The 8,343-nt window shown below is 49.0% G+C and overlaps 1 pseudogene; it reads right to left on the minus strand.

Moving 5' to 3' along the window:
- Positions 1-1,011: 1,011 nt before the first annotated feature.
- On the minus strand, positions 1,012-7,059 carry LOC147697144 (uncharacterized; annotated as a pseudogene).
- Between the last annotated feature and the right edge of the window lie 1,284 nt (positions 7,060-8,343).

The following is an 8,343-nucleotide window of genomic DNA, read 5'->3' on the forward strand; positions in this document are numbered from 1 at the left end:
GCAACTGAACCAAACGCTCAAACAGTTCCTTTGGTGTTATGTCGATACTAATACTGATGCATAGGTGGTTTGGTTATGGGTAGCTGAGATAGCATATAACAGCGCCAAGCACTCTTCCACGCTGCACACTCCTTTTTATAGCACCTATGGGTTTCACCCTCGATTCACCCCCTTACTTATCCCTAGTAAGAGCACCAAAATTCCTGGTTTACGCTAAAGACTAACGCTTCTGCGTAAGACACTGACGATGACCCGTAAAAACTTGATCAAAGCCAAGGAAAGGTATAAATCACAGGCCGATGAACATTGGAGACCGGGTCCTTCGTACAAGAGTGGAGAATGGGTTTGGTTGTCGACAAAACACATAAGATTCAAAAGGTACAGTGTGTTCAATCCAAAGTTCATTGTCCCATATCAGGTGATCAAACACATAAATCCTGTAGCAGTTAAACTAAAATTGCCAGCTCATTTCCGGATACACCTGGTGTTTCATGTGTCACTATTGAAACCCTCTCGTGGTCCTTTCAAGAAGAACCCCTCTCCCATATTGGTACAGGGTGAACAAGAGTTTGAGGTTAGGGATATTCTTGATGCAAAGAAGGTGCGGGGGAAGCTGTGGTATCTTGTAGCATGGAAAGGCTACGGTCCGGGGGAGAATTCCTGGGAGCCGGTCGGGGCGGTGCACGCGCCTAGACTGGTGGCCAAGTTCAATCGCTTACATCCTGAAAAACCATCTGGCAGTTAGTGTTTTCAGGAAGGAGGATGTTCTGTCAGAATCCGGATGCCGGTAGCACACTAACTGCCCTCAGCGCTTTACCTAGCTCCAAAATACTGGCAATAAACTACAATTCCTGGCGTCCATTGCGAGCCTGCATCACGTGACTCGGGTGCGACGCCAGGAACAGAGTCAAAAGGCGACGGAAATCAGGCAGCGCCGCCGATTATTCTATGTGTTTGCAGAGTCAGATTTCTCTTCAGAAGACATCGCTACTTCATGGGCGGTAAGAGTGCTTAGGCACAAATCCCTGGAACTACTGCAACAGCTTTTGTTACGGTGACTTTTTCACCGTTTTCCACCGACTCCTCTATTGGCTGGGATCTGCGAGCTGGCGGTCTCATGCAGAGGAGCTTAGGAGCCTTCAGTGGTACTTGGGTGGTCATTTCCCTGTTGGAGAAACCGAAGGAATACCGGTTTCAGGTAAATAAGCGGCGCACGCGATAAATAGAATCCCGAGTTGTGTAGCAATACTTGTACATTGTAACTTCAGATATGGTCTGATATCGTTTTTTGGGGGGAATATTATGAACCTAAGAACAAACCTCTATTGTGTTAGTAGTTCCTTGTTTCCCTTTGCGAGGAATACCGAGTGCCAACATTGAGACTTTGAAGGAGTATTGCGCTCTAACAACCCTTGTCCTATATTGTTGGAATTTGTCAGAGACCATCATTTGTTAACAAAGCCTTTTATACTCTCATCCATGGTTTAATGTTTTTTTCTTATGTTACATTAATTCCCAGAAGAGAGGGATCATTAAAGAGGGGTAGTGAACACACAGTCTGACAGTAACCTGTATGATGCAAGCCTCTTTGGTATGTTTTTTATGAAGGTCAATAAAGCAAAGAGGAAGTGTTCAGGGTCGTAGAAATATTATCTCAACTGTTCTTTCTTGTTTTGCTTTTGTTGATAGTAGTATCATGAACATGCCTCCACCCTCTTCTCTCTTCTGAATACAGCTATACATCTTTATTGTTTCAGGTAGGGGTTATTATACAGAGGGGTTATGTAAGAACTAGAGGGTAAAGGAAAAGAGACATAGACATTTACGTTGTTTTTGTATTCATTCTCAGATCTCCCTCCCTGCTGTTCCTACCCTTTCCTTCCCCCACTCAATCCCCTCAACAGTCTGTGGGTATTCATAGTCCAGACTTGGGGTGGTTCAGAGGTGGGCCCTCTTTGAGCATCAGCACGATCCTGAGGAATCGAAATCGAGGAGCCTGACAAACCAGTTAACTAGGGAGGAGTTTTTCCACCACAATAGTGTTCATTTGTCCTCCAGGGTCAGGAGCATTGCATCCAGACCATTCTGGGGGCAATTGCAGACCTCAGCCAATGTCTTTGGGGGGTAGGGTGAAAGCACCAGAAAGCTCCTCATCCTGTGGCAGTGTTCCTGGCAGATAATAAAGGGGAATACCGAATATGCTACTTACCAGTATGCATCTGTTCTTGGCATGTAGGGCTGCTGACATTCATATCTGTGCATAGATCGCCGCCTAGTGTTGGGTCCGGATGATTGCACATTGTTGTCCTGGAAGAGTCTTCGAAGTTTCACGAGATAGGTGGCTCCTCCCCTGGACTACAGTGCGCATGGGCGTCCACTCCATCCTCAGATTGTTTTTAGCCATTGTGGCAAAGATGGGGTGTAACACCGTAAGTGATGACCATGCTAAGAGTAATTTTTGAGTGCTACAGCCGCTACAGGTGCCGTGGAGGAGGGCGGGTGATATGAATGTCAGCAGCCCTACATGCCAAGAACAGATGCATACTGGTAAGTAGCATATTCGGTTCGAGGCATGTGGGCTGCTGAATTCATATCTGTGCATAGAATACATAGCAGTCTCTCCATTAGCGGCGGCCGCCTGTGCCAGCTGCAGCAGTTTGAAAAAGTGTTTTTAGAACAGCCTGCCCTACAGCTGCCTGCTGTTTGGAGTGCACATCTACACAGTAGTGTTTAGTAAATGTGTGTGTGGTAGACCATGTGGCTGCTCTACATATGTCTTCTAAAGGAATATTTCCAAGGAAAGCCATGGAGGCCCCCAACTTTCGCGTGGAGTGGGCCCGTGGGGGAACCGTTAATGTGCACTTGGCTTTTTGATAGCAAATTTGAATGCACTTAACGATCCACTAGCTATACCTGCTTTGGAAATGGGGTTGCCTTTGTGTTGTGGCGAAAAGGCAACAAACAGTTGTTTTGTTTTCCGAAAATCTTTGGTCCTATCTATGTAGTACATTAGAGCTCTTTTGACGTCTAGTGTGTGGAGCATTCTCTCCGCCACTGACTCAGGATTTTGGAAGAACACAGGCAGTTCTATAGTCTGATTGATATGGAACTATGAAACCACTTTAGGAAGAAACTTAGGGTTAGTGCAAAGTACCACCCTGTTGGAGTGAATCTGTATGAATGGCTCCTGGATAGTTAGTGCCTGGAGTTCACCAACGCGTCGCAGCGATGTGATTGCTATCAGGAAAGCCACTTTCCACGTCAAGAACTGAATCTCGCATGAGTGTAGAGGCTCAAAAGGTGGACCCATCAGTCTGGTGAGGACCACATTTAGGTTCCATTCAGGAGCTGGTGGGGTCCGGGGAGGAATAACTCGTTTGAGTCCCTCCAGAAAGGCTTTAATGGCAGGCACTCTGAAAAGTGAGAGATGCTGCCTGTTTTGTAGATAAGCTGCTATTGCGGACAAATGTATACGAATGGAAGTATAGGCCAGATTGCATTTGTATAGATGTAACAGATAACAAATGATGTTGTGAGTAGATGCGTCTAGCGGGTTGATGTTGTGGTCTGCACAATAAATGACAAACCGCTTCCATTTTGCCACATAACATGCTCTGGTGGTGGGCTTTCTTGCCTCTCTTATGATATCCATACAGTCGGGAGGCAAGTTGAGGTAGCCAAATTCTAAGACCTTAGGAGCCAGATCGCCAGGTTGAGCTGTTGCGGATCTGGATGCTGAATGTCGCCATGGCTCTGCGTCAAAAGCCTGGGTGTGAGGTGCAGCCTTTGATGCGGTACCACGGATAGTTCTAGAAACGTGGTGTACCATGGTTGGCGTGCCCACGTCGGAGCAACCAGGATGAGTGTCATTGAGTGTTGCTTCAGCTTGCGTGCCACCAGCAGTATTAGATGTGCTGGGGGAAAAGCGTACACAAATATGCCTAACCAGTTCATCCATATCGCATTGCCCTGCGACTGTGGGTGTGGAAACCTGGCGGCAAAGCTTTGGCATTTGGCATTTTCCTTTTTGGCGAACAGGTCTATCTCCGGATGACCCCACTGCTGGAAGTACGGGTGGAGTACTGATGGGTGTATCTCCCACTCGTGCATTTGGTGGCTGTACCTGCTGAGCAGGTCCGCCATCTGATTGTCCTTGCCCGGGAGGTGTTCCGCCATGAGGTAGATGTTCCTCTGAATGGCCCACTTCCACATGCTCTGAGCCAGATGAGACAACTGTGGAGAGTGTGTACCTCCCTGCTTCTGAATGTAGTACATGGCTGTCATGTTGTCCGTCCGGATCAACACAACCTTGTTGCACAGATGTACTTTGAATGCTTTCATCGCCATGAAGATAGCAATCAGTTCTAGAAGGTTGATGTGCATCTTCTTTTGCTGCGTTGTCGATAGTCCCTGCACTGTGTAGTGGAGTACATGAGCTCCCCATCCCTGGAGAGATGTGTCCGTTGTCAGAATAATCTGTAGCACAGGCTCCTGGAACGGTTGGCCCCTGCAAAGGTTTTGTGGATTCCACCAATGCAGAGAATTGTATGCACGACCGGTCACCAACACTAGGTCTTTCAACTGTCCGTGAGCCTGATTCCACTGACGTGCTAAGCACTCCTGAAGCGGACGCATATGTAGTTTCGCGTGCGGGACTATGAAGATGCAGGAGGCCCTCATGCCTATCAACTGCATGAACACTCGTGCCGGAAGCGAGTGTTGCGGTCTGAATTTTTGTATCAGCAAATGAATGCTGTTGATCCTCACTGAATTTGGCTATGCTTTGGCTGCCAGAGTATCTATTGTCGTGCCCAGATACTGACGTACGTGGGCGGGCTGAAGGTGGGACTTTGGATAATTCAGTGAGAAACCCAGATCGTAAAGAAGGTGAATGGTGTGGGGCATGTGGGCGGCACACTGCTTGGCCGACTTCGCCTGGATAAGCCAGTCGTCCAGATAAGGGTAGACGTGAACGTTCTGTCTCCGCAGGTGTGCAGCCACTGTCGCCAGGCACTTTGTAAACACCCTGTGCGCCGTCGTCACTCCGAAAGGGAGGACCTTGAATTGATAATGCTGATTCTGAATGGTCAACCTGAGGTATTTTCTGTGTGACGGGTGTAGCGGAATATGGAAATATGCATCCTTCAGGTCTAATGTTGCGAGGAAATCTCCCTGACTGAGTAACGGTAGAACCTGCTGCAATGTGAGCATGTGAAAGTGTTCTGATAGAATGTACTGGTTTAGGGGTCTGAGGTCCAGTATGGGTCTGAGGGACCCGTCCTTTTTTGGGATCAAGAAGTACAGCGAGTACACTCCTGTACCTCTTTCTTCCACAGGCACAAGCTCTATTGCTCCTTTTTGCAGCATGACGACTACCTCCTGCTGCAATAAGTGCAAATGCTCTGTGGACATAGGACGGTGTCTTGGGGGTATGTTGGGTGGAGTGGATGTTAACTCCAGACAATAACCGTACTGGATAAGCTTCCTCACCCACCTGTCTGTAGTGATGGATTTCCAGACTGGCAGGAACTGTTGTAGTCTCCCCCCGACCGGTGTGGTATGGTCGGGGGCAGTGACAAGGTGTCACTGTTTGTTAGTGGCGGAGGATTGGGAGCTGTTGTTTCCATGACCTCTCGCCTTGGCGCTGTTTCCACAATAGCCACCTCTACTTTGTTTGGTGTAGGTGGTTTGCGCGCCTCCTTTACTGTACTGTGTTTGCTGGGACAGCTGGTCTCTGGAAACTCCTCTATTTTTTGAGCGACGAAAAGAACCACCCCTGAACTGCTGCGACTGTAGAGCCCCCATAGGCTTTGCAGTCTCAGTGTCCTTTTTGATCTTTTCCAAGGTGGTGTCCACCTCTGGTCCGAATAAGTGACCAGGGTTTACAGGCTGATTTAGTATGGTGGTTTGTATCTCGGGCTTGAAACCGGAGATTCTCAGCCAGGCATGTCGCCGCAACATCACACTTGTGTTAATCGCCCTGGCCGCGGTGTCTGCTGCGTCCAGTGCACACTTGATAGATGCATTTGATATAAGCTTCCCTTCCTGTATGAGCATCTCTGCTGCCTCATTATATTCATCTGGCAAGTGTTGTAACAGGGTCTCAAGTGTATCGTAATGGGCCCTGTCATATCTGGCTAAGAGTGCCTGAGTGTTGGAAATGCGCCAGATATTGGCCGCTTGAGCTGCCACCCTTTTCCCTGATGCTTCTAGCACTTTAGATTCTTTGTCAGGGGGAGGAGCATCACCCGTTGTTTGCGAGTTTGCCCTCTTCCGGGCATTGGAAACAACCAGAGAGTCCAACGGCAACTGTCCCTTGATGTAGGTAGGGTCCCCAGGCGCCGATTTGTACTTTTTCTCAATTCTGGGGTTTATCACCCTTGCCCTTGTGGTCTCTTTAAAAATGTATCCAGCATGTTTTAAGACACCCTTTAGCATTGGCAGAGTATTGACAGTTCTCTCTGAGGTGGAGAAGGTGTCAAACAAAAAATCCACTTCAATAGGGTCAGCATGGAGCTGGACATCATGATTTTTGGCTGCCCTTTCAATAAGTGCATTAAACGCCGCCGAGTCTTTAGTAGGCGAGGTTTTCACAGCATACACATGACTGTCTGGGGCAGTGTGTGGATCTCCTGGGTCTGCAGCGTCTGCCCAGGGTTCATTGTGATCTTCAGGATCAGTGTCTATAGGATAATTGTACTCCTCATTGTCACCTTCCCCTGTCTCCACATCCGAGTAAGTGGGCGAGATAGGAGCAGCGTCTTGGCCATGTGGTGATATAGGTTCGACAAGAAGAGGTGATGTAGTAGAATCCTTCTTATTTTTCAATGGAATTTTATATGACTCCATAGGCTGTTCAGAGGCGATCTTTCGTTTGTAAATAGAAAGTCTACCCGTGTCTGCGTCGATGAATTGTCTCGACTGCTCTTCAAGCGGAGGCTGTCGATGCTTCGAGACTACTTCCGCAGTTGTGGGCTTCGGCCCCGTGGACACCTTCTTGGACGCTTTGATGGCCGTCTTAGGGGCGAAGGCCTTAGGTACCACTTTCTGCGGCAGCATGAACTGGATGGGTGCCGACGATTTTTGAGGTTTACTGGTAGGCTTTGTTGATGGAGTATCCTTCGGTCCGACAGTCGAAGCCTTCTCTTTAATGCGTTTCAGCGATTCCGACACCTGCTTCGAAAAGGAGGCGGACGGCTGTGTCGACTCGACGGGTTCCCTCGAGCCACCGCCATGTGTGGACTCGAGGTTCGTACCGCTCTTAGCCTTGTCAGGTCGACGGGTAGGATCGAGAACCTTCTGAGCTCCGAGTCCTTTGTCTGTGTCGACGGCCTTCGGCGACGATTTTTTCGGGTCGACATCCTTGACCAGTTTTTTCGGTGTCCCAGTCTTCGGCTCGACACCCTTTAGCGACCTCACCGGGTCGATAACACCTTTTTGCTTCGTCGGTGCCGATAGTTCAGATGACTTCGAGCCAACCAAAGCAATACGCACTTTTGGTTTCGATTTTGCTTCCAGTGCTTTCGGTTGTGTAGACACCGATGCTTTCTCTTTCAGTTTCGATCGGTCAACCAGCGGCTCATTAGAAATGTCCGAAGCCGGGCCTTGAGGCGAGGCTGTAGAACCAAGTGTACGATCTCGGGTAAGGCCATGTGGCGATCCCTCGACCTGAGCCTTATTAAGTGTCTTGGTCTCGGCCCCCGTACCAACGGTCGGGCCTAGCTCCTCGCTCGAGCTATCTTCCACGGCCCCAAAGGCCCCATCGTCATCTCCTACCTCGTCGACGATGTCTTCATTATCGACCATTTCGACATCAGCGTCGTAACTGGAGTCGATCTCCGATGCAGGATCAGACAGGTTCTCTCGAACTTCCTGCTCAACTCCCTCATCCTCCTCGGTATCGAAAATGTTCACCGGGTCAGGTGCCGTCTGCTGGGCCTCCTTGCTCGCTGCGCGTCGAAGTCGAATCGTCTTCTTGGAGCGGAAACGAGAACAAGCCATACAGCTGGCTTCATCGTGATCCGGAGACAGGCACTTGTTGCACACCGGGTGGACATCGATGTGAGGATATTTGGAGTTGCAAACGGGACATCTCTTGAACGGGCTCCGTTCCATGATGGTTCGTCGATACAGCCTCTGGCGTCGACCGGGCCTTCAGTGCCGAAAAGTCACGCGGCTCCTCTGGATGTCCGGCTCGGGAACTGAGCTGGAACAAGAACTGGGCACCAATCGCAAGACAATACCGACGATATACTAAAGGCCTTTTGGCCAAAAAGAACGTTTTTTATCGATTCCGAACTTGAGTTAACAAATATGCATCCGAACCCAATGGCGGAAAAAAAC

This window comes from Lissotriton vulgaris, chromosome 8, assembly GCF_964263255.1.
Source record: "Lissotriton vulgaris chromosome 8, aLisVul1.2, whole genome shotgun sequence".
NCBI classification, from domain to species: Eukaryota; Metazoa; Chordata; class Amphibia; order Caudata; family Salamandridae; genus Lissotriton; species Lissotriton vulgaris.